Genomic DNA, 14911 nt, shown 5'->3' with positions numbered 1-14911 from the left:
GGATGATAGGGTATAAAAAAGGGAGCATCCTAATGGGTCGCTGTGGACTACGCTTAGACCTAGCTTAGCTTAGCTTAGGCCCTACATAAGATAACCCAGACAGCAGCAGCAGCTTTGTATCAGCATTGGCTACTGGCAGTATATCAAGGGATTCGCGTATAGGATCAGGTGCAAGCAACCGACTCAGTCTTCCCTTTACCCGACTGGTTGTGAGTGGACCAGAGTCGATAGCAACATGGAGCCTACATGGACCGATTTTCCCGTAGCTGCCGAGGCTTGCCTGGAAATGGTGAGATCTAAGTGCAAGTAGTGCAGAAGCTGGTGCTGTATGAAAAAAAAAACAACTAAAACGGTCACAGCCATAACCTTTGTGCTAAAAATATCTCCCGTACTATGATTGTGAAACCTCATTTTCCTCACACTTACCTTTCTGTTAAATCACTGGAGTGTTAATTAAAATAATAATAATCATTAAGACGTTTAGACATATTAAAGTTCTTTATTTAGTGCTTTCTTCTTATGATATTTTCAATATTAAAATGTATTTAAGCTATTTTCAACCTTATGTCTCACACATAGAGATCAAAATCAATTGACGAAAAAATACAAATCATGGTAGATTGATGTGCCACTTGTGCCAGCAACTCTAAATAAATTCTAAAATAATAATCCTTGCTTGCTTATGAACCAAATAGTATGAATTCATGGATAAAATAAATATTTTTTTCCGATGCGCAATAAAATTCGCCGCTGTGTCCTGAAGAAAAAAATTTTTTTGACCTACTTTTTGCGAAAAAAGTACCATACAATGTTATATTTTTATAATCCTGATAAATGTAGCTTTCAGGTCATATTTTTTTTATTAGATTATCTCCAGTGGTTTAAAAGTAAACGACGTTTATTTGAAAAAATACTTTTTTGTTTTTGTGAATTTTGCTCAATATTTCATTTTTTTTGTATGAAAGGGCAAAAAGTTTGTTCTAGAAATGAATTCGCCATCTTTTAATTATATGAAAATGATACCACACTTGCCCTAATAGCCATAGTTTTGAAGATATGGGCCTTAAAGTGAAGCGCGGCGGAAGGAAACTTGCCCCCCCTCCCCCTGCTACCACAGGGGGGGCTCCCGATGTCTACCGACGGAAATCCACTCAGGAGCATCCAAAGAACCACTGTTGCCAAAATGAGCCTTCTATACCAAAGTGGAGGGGTCTCCATACAAATCATTGCACTAAATTCCCTACTATAACAGACCTGAATTATACAATACCTAGGTGCAGCTATAGCACACACGACCCCTGTCGGAAGCTGCGCAGTTCGCACCCTTCTGGGGACGATTCACATTGCCGCGGTTTCAAGGACGAACTTTTAAATTGCGCGTAACGAATTGACCTCTATCTTTCCAAGGTAAGATACGAGTAGAGTTAATGAAAAGAAATATAAGCGAAATAGGGTTCACCGTAAGCCCATTTTGCACACTGAGTGAGACTTATGGTATTAATGGTATCTTTAGGAAAATCTGGATGAGTTACTACCTATACAGTTGCTATTAATAGATACCACTAGAAATTATACTATGTATAGGGGACTAAGTATTGATGCAGCAAAGGTATCAAATAAATAAGTATAATTCGTAAATAATCTAAAGAATTAAATAGACAGAAGGTGCGATTGCGGTCTAATACCTGTCTTGCATAAAAAAAAATGTCAATCATTTATTGGCAGCTAAGAACAGCGCGATGATGATGAGTTTGATTGAGACAGTTTTAATAACACTCTGTGTTTATTACTTCTAAGAAAGAAACGTAAATAGAGACTGCACGCACGTATGCATCGATATAAGATACAATCGTGTATTTACGTTTGTATTGGTTCTTTAGAGCAACTGCATCTATAGAATCATGTAATCAATGGTTAAATATGAGACAAGTTAGTAAAGCCTTCTTAGCATCACACACAAATGTCGTATAAGGCCGTTTGTAGACATCCGTTTTTTCACCAGACGATCTATGTTCGATGCATGTGCATTGTGCACACGTTTATTATAAGCCATACACCATCGCTAAATCAGACGGAAAAATCGGGCCGTAGTCCGGTAAAAAAAAACGGACGTTATAAGCAGCCTAACTTGATAGACGCGTTTGTATCGCTGCAAAGTCGTAGTGTGTGACCAGCCTTACTGCCAAGGCCACCCTTCAAGGTCCCATGTGCATTGTGGCTTTATGGGGTTGCTGTGGATGGACGGGACTCGTGTTTGCTGTGTGTAGGTAGAGCTAGCTATAAAGAGTATGTATGCAAGCAGTATGAATACAGGATCTAAAATATGTTTTTTATGTCAGACGCTAATTTTTTTGTCGGTTCATCTGACAGGGTTGTGACCTTTCTACACGTTTAAAAAGGTGACGGCGGGTGATTGATGGAGACTTTTAAAGTTTGCGCCACTAATGCTACATCATTGTAACTGTTCATTGAACTGATGATTAGATACTTAGAACAAGAACTTTTGATACTTATTTCTTTACAAACGGTTCATCAATCAAGGCACCACTAAATCAGAGTCATAAACACAAGACTATATGAAACAATTTACAGCAAAGAATTGATTAGATAGATATAAAGTAAATAGATACGTATATGCTTAGACTGCAATACCAAAAGTAAGTAAGATTATGATACCTAATAGATTGATTGCTTCCTAGTGCAAAAATATGGGCAAAGTGCAAATGGCCAAATATCGTTTTCGCGGAACAATAAGTTGATTGTATTTTACGACATGCTTTGTTTATCGCTTTTATTTATTAGCTCGTGTTACGTAAGTATAACCAGGGCCGGCGTTAGGGAAAGCAGGAAGTGAATGAACAAAGTAAAAAATATCTTCCAATAAAATAAAGTGCTTATTTAAAATGTTGCCAGGACGAACCATATGGCTCGCACTGTAAAAAAGGTCTGATCTCATGTAGAGCCAAGCTTCTAATTCTGCACGCCCTAACTCCTACACCTCAGTCAAAATATGGCATGGCGGAGAATCTTAGGTTGCTTCGTCTCAGCAAGTGTCACAATATTTTTTCTAAGAATAATTTAAATTACAATATGGTTGGTGGCATTTTAAAAGCCAAGAAGACAATTTTTGTAAAACTGCTGAACTACTGCCCCACATGTTCGGTCACAAGAACTACCCCCGTACATTCGGGGCCCTGTCATAGCAAGTCCGTCCCTGCACCAATAATTCGGTGGAAGACTGTAAACGATGACGAGGAGTGGCGATGGATGCGGAGGCAATTCATCTCGAGCCGAAGACGTAATTGCCTGCTTCCGACGCAAGTTCAAGGTACGGTGCGCGGCGGGTGCGCGGAAAATTCCCGGTGTCACACATGCCTGACGTGTCTTGGCTATAAATAGCAGAGATAGTTGTATCCAGGTAATCCCACTCTAAAAATCCACACAAATTCTAAGGTCATGCTCTGAAGTTCAGTCGACGAAGTCTCTGATACCTTCATAGGAGCTTATCTGTGTTAAAAAGTGGCTAGCTACTCCTTTTGGTTATATTATTCATTTAAATATTTTATTAATAGATAGCTATCTAATGGTCAGCATATCTCTACCGCTGAAATTGGTCTTAGGTCTGTAGAACAAAAGCAGCGCTCAAAATTAATAGCTTTAATTTTAGTCCTAACTTCTGTCTGATGTTGAAATTCAACCAATCCAAAACCTGAACTAATGCTTGAAATTTAATCGATTTTTGTATTTCATTTTGTAATTATACGCATCTTAGTTTAGTCGTCTTTTGAGGACATCAGAATAGACTAAGACCAAAGGCTCTATGGCCAAGTTTCATGTCTTAAGGCACTTTACACAATCTTGTAAATTACTACCTAATTTTATCTAATTAGCATCATCTACCTGTCTCCAACCTATCAATAAATCACCAGACCCCATCCCCGGGCCATTTAACTGTCACTCAATACTGTAATTTAACTGATTAATATTTAGCAGATAATTACTGGCATGCCTGACATTTGGCGACATTGGCCGTGCCGACCTGATTCTGTGCAGCTGACCTTACCAACAAAGCAACAATGCGCGCGCGTCACTATTCTAAGCTTTTTTCGTTCGGAATCACTATGTTGTCTAGAATTCTAGAACAGGTTTAGACTGAATCTATATGCTATCTTTTGTTAAATTAACATTTTCAAATCTGAAAACGCTGAAATATGACGTGTTTCAAATATACAGCGTAATCTCTCCGGCGGTGCTGTATCCACCAAAGTTAAGCGAAGACGACAAACGTCAATAAATCAAATAATTTTATTTGCATAACGAAATTTTATTAGATTTCTTCTACATTGGTGAATATTAATGCTGTGTATTTGGTAAAATAAGGAGTTTTTGAAAACGATAGCATCTTTGCTTAATCCACTTACTCCTACCAGGCGTTATAACACCTCTAAAAAGTAGTTCGGAATATCCTCAGATAAATTATTAAAATATTGAGAATTTGTTTACTGTTCCTTGTATTTTCTCTTCATTACGAATCAAGCTGTAATTGAGTATGTTCGATATCGCATATTTGCTTTATTTTGTTAGTTTTTTATTATTTTGAATTCTGTTGTTTAGTTTTGTGCAAAAACGTCTAATAAAAGGTAAGATATTTCATAAACTTGCTAGTAATACCTCAGATTAATACTAGTTATTATTTTATGTACTACTGTTAGCTATAAAACTATAAACATATGTTTTTGAAATGCTTTACATTTTTGAGACTTTTTATGACAAAATTACAATCGGTGTTTTAACACCTGGTCGCATAATCGACGTCTAACCTGTATATTTATTAAAAGTTTAGGCCACGATATAAAAGACCGCTGAGGCTTCACGAATTGTAGACGTATTAGAAAACATTGACGACGATGCTCAGATACCGAATTACATAGCAATTTTACCACCAGAAAATGCTAATACAGAACCAACGGATGAATATTCTGGTGAAGAAGACCACGTTACCTTACAAAATCTTCCAGGTTAGCCTGGTTCCGTTTATCTAACTATAACCTGGAAGATTTTGTAAGATAACGTGGTCTTCTTCACCAGAATATTCATCCGTTGCTTCTGCATTACTACTTATAGCGTGTAAGTTTTCTATTGCTATTTTTCGTGAACATCCAGGTTCGCAACTTAGAGCCGAGGCAGGAGTACAGTACGACAAGTCTTCTTCAGATAAAGATGATAACAGTCCGATCTCTGAATTTTTTAAAGTAAGACGAAATGAATCTAATTATGTCACCAATGCAGTTAGTTCTTCTGCCATGAAAGTACCTACCGCAATCACAATTACAACAATGCAATATAGTACCTTCTGTGAAAGTTCTGTGCCAAAGTCATACTCCGAAACAATATTTATGAAGAATGGCGTCACAACCAGGGTCCACGGAGCTTACATCCCTATGTACTACTTTACTTACGAGTACTACACGTAACTGACATGTAAAATTCGCAAGAAAAAATCAATTTGGTGTAAAATATGCGCCACGTATTAAAGCATCCTAGGCTATGATTTATGTCTCTACCATCCTCCTACCTCCTCTGAATAAGATTTTGGTATTTTTTAAATAAATGAGTATAACTTACAACTCGTTTTTAACTCTTGAACCTAACAAAATCATAGTATAATTTTTTCTCGTAGTAGTAGTCCATTCTCCGACCAGGTGTAAAAACACCACCCATTTTCCGGCTTTTCCAGTTGACCAAGAATTTTTCTAATATTTTTCTGTGGACACTTGACCTCTATTTAGAAACATACTAAAAATTTATAAAAATTGACAAGTATAAAAAGTTTCAGGAGTATCTGGGTTAATTCGCCAGCTGAAGCTTATTATGGATTTATACCGGTCTATACTTGAAAACAACTATTCCGATTATAAATAAAGAACATAGATACCTACACTAAAACTTTCCGTTGCCAACAACGCAAAATTAAATGTAAACTCTAGAAGGGTGTGTTTGTACACGGATACGTACGTCAACATTGTACTCTATTCGTTTAGAAATACTGAGTCATGGCTTGTTACAAGTCCCTTTTCAGCATTTTTCAGTCAGAAATCTGACATTGGAATGACCGCAATAAATTTCTCACGCTCTCACCCCTATTGACTACTTACCTATGTTTAGCAAATACATATAGGATGAGAAGGGGAAGAACACGTACATTTCATAGCTACCCTACGTAATTACAAAAAGCACCGTTAGCCAGAAAAAGTATTAAGTCAAGATGATGTTATTGTCAACTTTAGGTGTCTCTACAGCGATTGTCGTCACTGCCTCGCGTTTCATGTCACCCATGTTTGTTGTCTGCGGACAATGCGATGTCGTGCGTATGGCAGGTGTGATGAGGCGGCCATTGTGGATAAGGTCATTAACATATTTGTACAGTGTTGTCTCGAACAAATCAACGCGGAAGGCAATATGACAATATTTGGGGCGCGGAACTGGCGTTCACTGTTGTGCTTTGGTCACACCTGATAACAACTGAACATCAAAGGCAACCACTGAAATAATGTTCATTTAAAGTAAATATTTAAATATACTTCTTGTTACATATTCAAATGGAGAAGATGATACCGACAACAATAAATTAATATTTTTTCATTCAGAGTTAGCATCAGCACGTAATGCTAGATTTCTGTAATGCAAATTAATGTAAAGAAGTATATGAATACAAACACACTCGCGATATTTACACTCTTTTCTGGTAACCGACAAAAATGGATTATTTTGGTCACACAAATCAATTTGATTACAACACCGTATATTACATTTGTTGATATGTATTCCGATAACTGTTCCTACATTTTAATCATAAATCTGATCAAAAATACTAGAAAACACCTTTGAAATATTTAGAAATTTAGAATTGTAAACGAATACACAGAAAATATTCCACAAACAAACAAAACCGGCAATAAGTCACACATCCTAATACGCGTTAGAAACTGCCGCACGCCGTTGGAATTCAAATGACTTTCTCCGTACTGACCTGGCGAGCGCGGTGCCGGGACGAGGTGCAGCGCGGTACTGCGGCCGCTGCGCTCGACAGCTCTGATCTGCATGCGATGCAGTTGGCACCAGGGCATCGTGGCGACGGCAGCGACAGCGAGACTCTTTCTGGAAGCTGTGGAAGCAAAATGTGTTGGTACATACCTCTGCGCTCTGGTTTGAATAGAAAAAGGCTTATTTTAGCTGAGCTCTACGTTTGACCGGCTCTCTGGGCAATAACATTGGCTGCTGACGTGTATTTAGTGAAGTAAGGGTAAGAGCACTGTGGTAAAGATAGCGGTAAGGTTTAGGAGGCGGCCAAAACGATAGACTTTTGTAGACAGGATGCGGAATAGACTACTGTAGAGATTAGTGAGAGAGGCAAGCATTTCTAGAGAGAGAGATACCAGGCGTTTTTGTCGCTGTTAAAGCGATTATTCAAATGATCTCCAATTTCTTTATAAACAACTATTAGAGAGGTCGCCATATGTCAGTATCCAAGAAAGTGTTTATGTGTTGGTCTAGAGATTTAAAGAAAAAAAAAGAACTTTAAAAGATCGGAAACCGCTTTTTGGAGAGTTTTTAGAAATAGATAACTGAACCCATTTAGGTTGTAGAAAATAATTCTGGCGTTATTACTTAGATAAGGTTACTATCACGCTCCATGTGCTCAAAGCCTTAGGTTACGCATTGTGTCTGTACCCTTATTTAAGGTGAAGGCAAGCCATTTCGCGACTGTTACGTGCAGTCACAGAATGTAAAGCAGCAACAATTAAATCAATTATGTAATTAACGGCACTGGTTTCATCCAGTTCATCAAAGCCTTAATCTAGATCTCATGGTCCACAATAAGGTGATCCAACAGCATTGTTGTTGTCATCATGTTCCGAGCTGGGATTGACATTGTCGTTTCGTACCATTGTTTACTTGGTACTAATTTTATGAGAATTTCAGGGAAGTCTCAACATTTTATTTTAGAAAAATCATGTTTTTCATAGATTATCTGAAGAAATGAATTATTTATTATTTTGTGATACTTATTTACTTTGTAGTTGTTTTGTAATACAAAATGAAAAGAATCACGAACACCTTTAGAACTAGCCGTTTTATTATCACCGTACAGTCAGCGGCAAATAGTGAAACCCAAAGTGGTAAAAAAATTGAAAACACAACCTTATTTCAACTGTAACAAAGAGGTATTGCGAACTTTTTTGCTAGTTTGGGTGTCACGAACTATTTTACGCTGACTGTAACACCACCTGAAGTTTTCTGCGTTCAGATTATACTGTGACAAAGGCGCAGTTGACACAAAACGAGCCTAATTGTAAACCAACTTGGTCTTTTTAGTGACAATTGACAACGAAAGACGACCTTGGAGTTGACACACGCAGTTTAGATAGAATCGGAGCGAAGACGTCACATTGGTTCCGGCTCGGACCGGAAGCGGCGCCCGCGCATCTTTCGCTCGGAGGAGCGCTCGCTTTCCGGATTGCATTTAAATTAATTACTGCGCTAATTAAACTATTCTAATTAGTTTTTTGGGACTTGAAGAGTTCGACTGATTGGTTGGTATTTTTGTGGCAAATGTTAGAAGATTGTAATTGGTAATATGATACCAAGCCAAAGAAACTGGACCGATCATACCTGTCGCAGAACTGATGAAAGGTGATGGGGTAAACGGGTTTCGGTATTGAGTCTCCACGTCCACTTTTTGTTTTCATTATTTTGTAATTGATTTTTGTGTTTGTTTTTATGGGTACATAATTTTGCCGCCCCCTTATTGCGTGTTCCCGCCGACGGACAGGCACTTTACGGAGTGCTTCTCCTTCGGCGGTAGGGCGCAGCAACGTCAAGGGACCCGCTGAAAATCGGTGTCAAGGCATGCCCATGGCATGCCCCGATTAATGCTGAGCGGGCCCCTATTTGACAGCAGGGCACAATGTTTTTCTTTTTTTTCTTTTTATAATTTATGTAAATGTGATGTCGCTCTTTTTGTCAAATAAAACATTTTTTACTTTTTTTACTTTACTTACTCCACCCACGTCTCGGTAAACATAATGTAGGAGGCGCCTTTGCCCTATTGACAGTTGACCTCAAGAGGACAGTTGGCTTGGCAGTGGCTGGATGATAAAAACTCGTATTCGTGGCGTATCTTCAGGTTTACGTTCAACGGTGTGTCTTCGACTGAAATGAATTTGGATAGATTTAGAATTATTTTGATGGTTACCATTTTTGTATGCCGGTACTGATGATATCTACTTACATGTACGTACATAATATCATAGTTTATGTTAAGACATGCATCCGTTTTTCAGTTGTAGAGCAGTTCAGTTGTATCTATAGTTTTTGTTTTGTTGGAGCTTGTAGATTGTAGGTGTTTGTAGCTGAAAATTATGAGTAGATTAGATGTAGAAAGGAGGTGATTTACGCCAGAAAACAGTCTAAAACAGATAATTTGAGGGCTGCAATGTTAGTCCCGAGGAAAATGAAACTGTCAATGGACCCGCAAAAAATAATCAGAAGAAAAAAAAGGAAAGATGAAGCGGAAGACACATTGGTTGTCCTGAAATGAATTTGTTAAGAGCTTTATAAGTTTTCTGAAAAGGACCCTAGTGGTAAACGATAGATTGATAATTTGACTGTAGAAAGTAAACACCAGTACACCAAGAACTGTGTTTTTTATCATGGCTGAGTAATAAAAATGGCGAACACAAAAAAATGTGCCAAATCACCGTACCTACCTCATTCTGTTTTGAAAACCACCCTGACTAAGCCGCGGCGTCCGTTGTAAGCCCAGCCGTGACATCCATGGCTCCCGCGATTGTTTTTCGCGCGGAAGCCGCGAGGCCGCGCGCGCGCCGCTTCCGCGAGCAGTGGGTGCTGGCTAGTGCTGTCCAGCGATGACTATCTTTAAACTATCGATAAAAAAATATGGTGAACATAAATAAATAAAATGCAATTGTAATTTCACTAATTCATATTTTATAATAACATTTCGTTGCTGCCAAGCTTTACATGTTTTATTAGTTACGTATCACCAGCTGATTTGAAGAAAACTTATGTATGTAGGTACTTTTAATGAGATGACTGTTGGTATAAAAATGTTGTGTAGTAAATTAATATTAAACCTGTTTTGAGACAAATAAATACTTTATATTCTATTCTATTCTATTATGCAAGAATAAACTTCAAGCACATGACACTAAACCTGAAATGTACACAAAAAATGGTAAAAAGAAAAGATCAAAGCTTTTTTAGTTGTATCTAAAACGTTGTATTTACAGAAATTCTGTTTCTTGGAGGAAAATATCTGGAAAATCAGGAGGAATCCTGAAAAGTTGTCATTTCACACACTTCAATAATTGTATTGGTCGCCATTCCATATTACCTTAACCTATCGATATTTGCACTACACTAACTGATTGTGTGACGAAATTGACAATTGTATCTACAAATTGGATGTTCAGCGAGATTCGGACAGAATTTATTTAAAACTAGTCTTATTGAAATGGAAATGATAATGATAATATTAAACAGAAAATATTTTTGGGCTTGAACTTTATTTTCGCAGTCCAAAATACAAAACAAAACAGAGTTTTTTGAATTGGCTATTATTAAAATATCATAAGCTTCAATAGCCAAAGTATAATATATTCATCTTATTTTCATCATATTCATGGACCATGGTTATACTCGTAGATGCTCTCTTGAAAATTTTCAAGACTATTTTTAATTTATTCATGGAAAAAAATAGGTTTTTGAGCACAAAAATACATATTTAAATAGCAGCACAAACTAACAAATATACAATTTGTGTTGTCCTGAAAAACTGGTTGGCATTCCTGAAAAAAAAAATGGCGAAAAATTAATTCGTGAGTAGCGTCATCTACTTATTTGCTTATGAACCAACTGAAATGCCGTTCGAGAGACGGAAAAGCATGCACGATGAGCCGCGGGCCGCAGTTCTAACGTTTTCCGCTAGATGGCTTATGCAGTACAAAAAGTTTAAAATTAAATGACTACGGGGATTTAAAGGATTTCAGGAACTTTCCTGAAAACCTAGGTAGGTAGTAGTAGATTTTATGATTTAAAAGAAAAAACTTTAGTAATATCAGTAAGTATTCTACTAATACAATTATTACAAATGCGAAATGCTGGTAGGGCATATTACGAATGCTGGTAGGGCAAAAAAAGAATGAGACATGTATAGGCTCCTTAAGAGCATTTGACGATTTGCAAGTACTAATTTAATTAGTCTAAACAAATAAAGAAAATTTTGATTTTGATTTTGAATTTTGATTTTGAAAGTTTGTAGGTATGTATGTTTAGATTCCTGTTAACATGTTTGTTACTCTTTCATGAAAAAAGTAATGAACGGATTTTGATGAAATTTTACAATATTATTTTTTATAACCCAGAACCACTAGGCTATCATTTATGAAGATCAAACAAATTAAATTTCAGGCGGGTGAAGTCGCGGGCAAAACCTTGTGGATAATAATTGTCATTTTAAAGTTGTTTGACTTAGAACTTGACGATCTTGAGAAAACTACTAAGTAAGTACCTACTTACCTACTTCTTGTCATGTTTTCATGACTAGGCGAGGGTTGGCTATTTTTTAGACTTCCGGAATTGACTTAACCACGGCAATGGCACAAATGCATAATTCAGGGCGTTCGCACTGCCAGGGCCGGGCCCGGCCCGGATTCGGAACCCAGTCACGTCATCGTAGAGACCTCGCGTCGACCCTGTGACGTTAGGTTATATTTGATGACGTGTCTACATGATCTTTTGCATGTTTTTACGGCCTAGTGATAGAGATAAAGAGAGTGATCGAATCAGAAATAAGGAGATCCGCAGGAGAACCAAAATGATTGATATAGCCCGCAGAATCGCTAAAATCAAGTGGCAGTGGGCGGGGCACATAGCTCGTAGAGCTGATAGCCGCTGGGGCAGAAAAGTTCTCGAGTGGCAACCACGAGCCGGAAGACTAGTGTGGGCAGGCCTCCCACTAGGTGGAACGACGATCTGGTGAAGGTCGCGGGAGGTGCCTGGATGCGGGAGGCGTAGGACCGATCTTTGTGGAAAACCTTTGGTGGTCTCTCTCGATGCGTAGGTTCTGAATTCGATCCAGCTAATGTGGTAAAGCAATAAACGATTGATTAATTATTGAGATGGGTACTTACGACGTGAAAAATCATAGTCAATGCTTCTTTAAGTAGTTCTCTGGATAGAAACAGGCGTCTAACTGCCGAAAAAACTTTATTGAACTTTGGGATTGTCATTTGACGAGCAACAAAACCCACAATTCTGACTTGTTTTGTAGTCTGGTATGTATACTTATCGGTGGGGACACTTAGCAAGTAAAGTTCTTGCAACTCACGAAGGCGAGTGAGCTTTCCTCGTGTGTGTAAGTACTGTACGTGTAATGCACATAAAGATACTGTAATGTCTATCAAAACTTTTGAAAAACGAACAGTAGCGAGCCATCACACGTGTAAAGCTCACTCGCCTTCGCGAATTGCAAAAACTATAGCAGGCCATCAGACTGTATATTTTCATTGCATAATTACAACTAAGTACAGAGAACTTGATAAGCTGTCGGCTTTTGTTTGTTTATTGTCTTGCAATAAGAATCAATGAGTCAAGTGTCATTGTCTAGCATGTACTAGGTACATACGATTACAAACATATTTACAGTTAATGAATAAAAGTTCGTTGCTAGCACTGAGTCAATCGAGTGAACGAACGATTGCATTGAAAAAGTACAGTTCGTGCAATAGTTGGTATCCATTTCAAGTTATGTACCTACTGTAATTATTACAACTTATTATACTACTATGACTTACTCTTTATAGAGTTAGTCTTCCTTTTCTCCTTTCGTTCGTGTCATGAGTATGAAGATATTTTTTATGAAAATTTTAAAAATACCTTGATAAACTATTTCAAATAATCCAGTGGTCATGTACCAAAGTTTTAAAGCTTTTACACTTTAATTTTAGTACCGTGATACCTAAATATAAAATAACTGGTAGGTACTCGTTTAATACGATTACTAATGAGTGTTAAATATTAATACATATATCGAAACAAAAGCTATTTATGTATATTTATCGCAAAGGTAGGTATAACGAGTAAGTGGTATTGTGCCAAATGGAAAACCCTAGAATTATTGGATTACATTGTTAAAAGTGCCTAAGTTCAGTATCTGTGGTCAATTATTGTATGGTTTAATCCAAGATTGTCTATGGAAACAATAATAACCATAGAATAACAACAACGAACGCATGAAACTAATTACCTATATTTAGAAAGGGGCTTTAGTTCACTGACATTAAATATAAATGCGATTAATAATACATGTATTGATTTAAACCATACCTAATCACTTTATTATCTAAGGCTGAGTTACAGTACCTTAACTTTAACTGTAACTATTACTATAACCGATGACTCTTGTATGGATTTTGACGTTTATCCTACTAATATTATAAAAGCGAAAGTTTCTGTGGATATCTGGTACTGGTACTCTTTCACGCAAAAACTACTGAAAGGATTTTGATGAAACTACAGTATTATTGATTATAACTAAGAATAAAATATAAATGCTATATAATTTATGACGATATGTGACAAACTAAATTTCACGCGCGTGAAGCCGCGCACAAAAGCTATTTTAATTAAAGTAAGATGGTGCAACCCCCGCCTAATCCACCAAAACCACACTTAAAAGGCCCATTCCCTATAACTAATGTCATATTGACAATCGAAAAATCGAAATAATTTTAGGTAGGGTAAGTCCAGGATAGATGCCCCACTTTTTGAAACAGCTCTGTAACTCAGTCAGTAAGTTTTTATCAACAATTTGACCTTAGTATCTGTAAACTTTGGTCTTTCGTCTACGATATTACTATAATTATTTTAGTTTAAGTTATACCGATTCTGAGTAAATACCATTTTAATTGACCTCTAAAAAGTGGGATAGACGCCTAATGTGGGGGATAGAAGACTCACTGTATGATTGCTTCAAAGGATAGATGCCTGATGCAGGGATAGATGACTCGTTAATACAGTTTTTGAATTCTAAGGATCAAACGCATTTTGAAATCAAACAAGCCAAGTATTATTATTTAAGATTGTTTGTTATTAAATGAATTAAAAATGAAATTTAATATTTTTTATTAAAAATAGTACATAGTACATCCACCCGAAAAACATAACCCTCCTTCTAGCGCAGTCGGGTAAAAAGGTAATTCGATCAGAAGGGCACCCTATTTATTACTTTCCTAAGGTTAGCCGTACTACATTCTTTTTTTCTCCTTACTTGCTACTTGTGACTAAAGAGCAGGTTAGGATAGATGCCCCTAGGTGCATGGGACATGGCCCTAAGGGCATCTATACCCAAAAAAAATTAGGCAACTATCCTTTTAGTATAGGATAGGTGCCTTTTTTAATAAAAAATATAAAAACACTAAAAATCGAATTAAACATATCTATCCCGTATAATTTATAAGATAGTCTATCAAATTATATAAAAATCTGCTTCATTTTACAGCTGACAAAAAAATTATCCATTAAAAGATACTTACCAATTTTATTTCGACGCTCGCTAAGGTTTGGCCGCGGAAGATTTTTGCTCTCACTGCCTAAACGAACGCACTCTTTGATGGTTTGCGAGGCGAAAAGTGGTACGGGGAGGTCCCTTTCTATTAAACGTACTATAACTTTAGGCTAAGTTGCTTGTAACATAGTGTACTTAAAATCGCGGCACCTATCCCACTTGGGCATGTATCCTGGAATTACCCTACCTGTCTACGAAGTGCTGGAATAACCTTCCACCACCCATTAGGCAAGCTATAACCAAGTTTACTTTTAAAAGTAA

General features: G+C 37.1%; 1 protein-coding gene across 1 annotated transcript in view; it reads right to left on the bottom strand.

The window, feature by feature from the left end:
• The window catches only part of LOC135074875 (sodium-independent sulfate anion transporter-like), a 69248-nt gene extending 59393 nt beyond the window's left edge, over positions 1-9855 (bottom strand). The window contains exons 1-4 of the mRNA XM_063969257.1: positions 9771-9855; positions 9293-9413; positions 9063-9213; positions 7031-7165 (exon numbers count right to left, since the gene is read on the bottom strand). The gene's annotated coding sequence lies outside the window, so the exon portion shown is untranslated. The remainder of the gene's footprint in view (positions 1-7030; positions 7166-9062; positions 9214-9292; positions 9414-9770) is intronic.
• Between the last annotated feature and the right edge of the window lie 5056 nt (positions 9856-14911).

Source organism: Ostrinia nubilalis, chromosome 9 (genome assembly GCF_963855985.1).
Source record: "Ostrinia nubilalis chromosome 9, ilOstNubi1.1, whole genome shotgun sequence".
Classification (NCBI taxonomy): Eukaryota; Metazoa; Arthropoda; class Insecta; order Lepidoptera; family Crambidae; genus Ostrinia; species Ostrinia nubilalis.
This window is presented reverse-complemented; position numbering and strand designations above follow the sequence as displayed.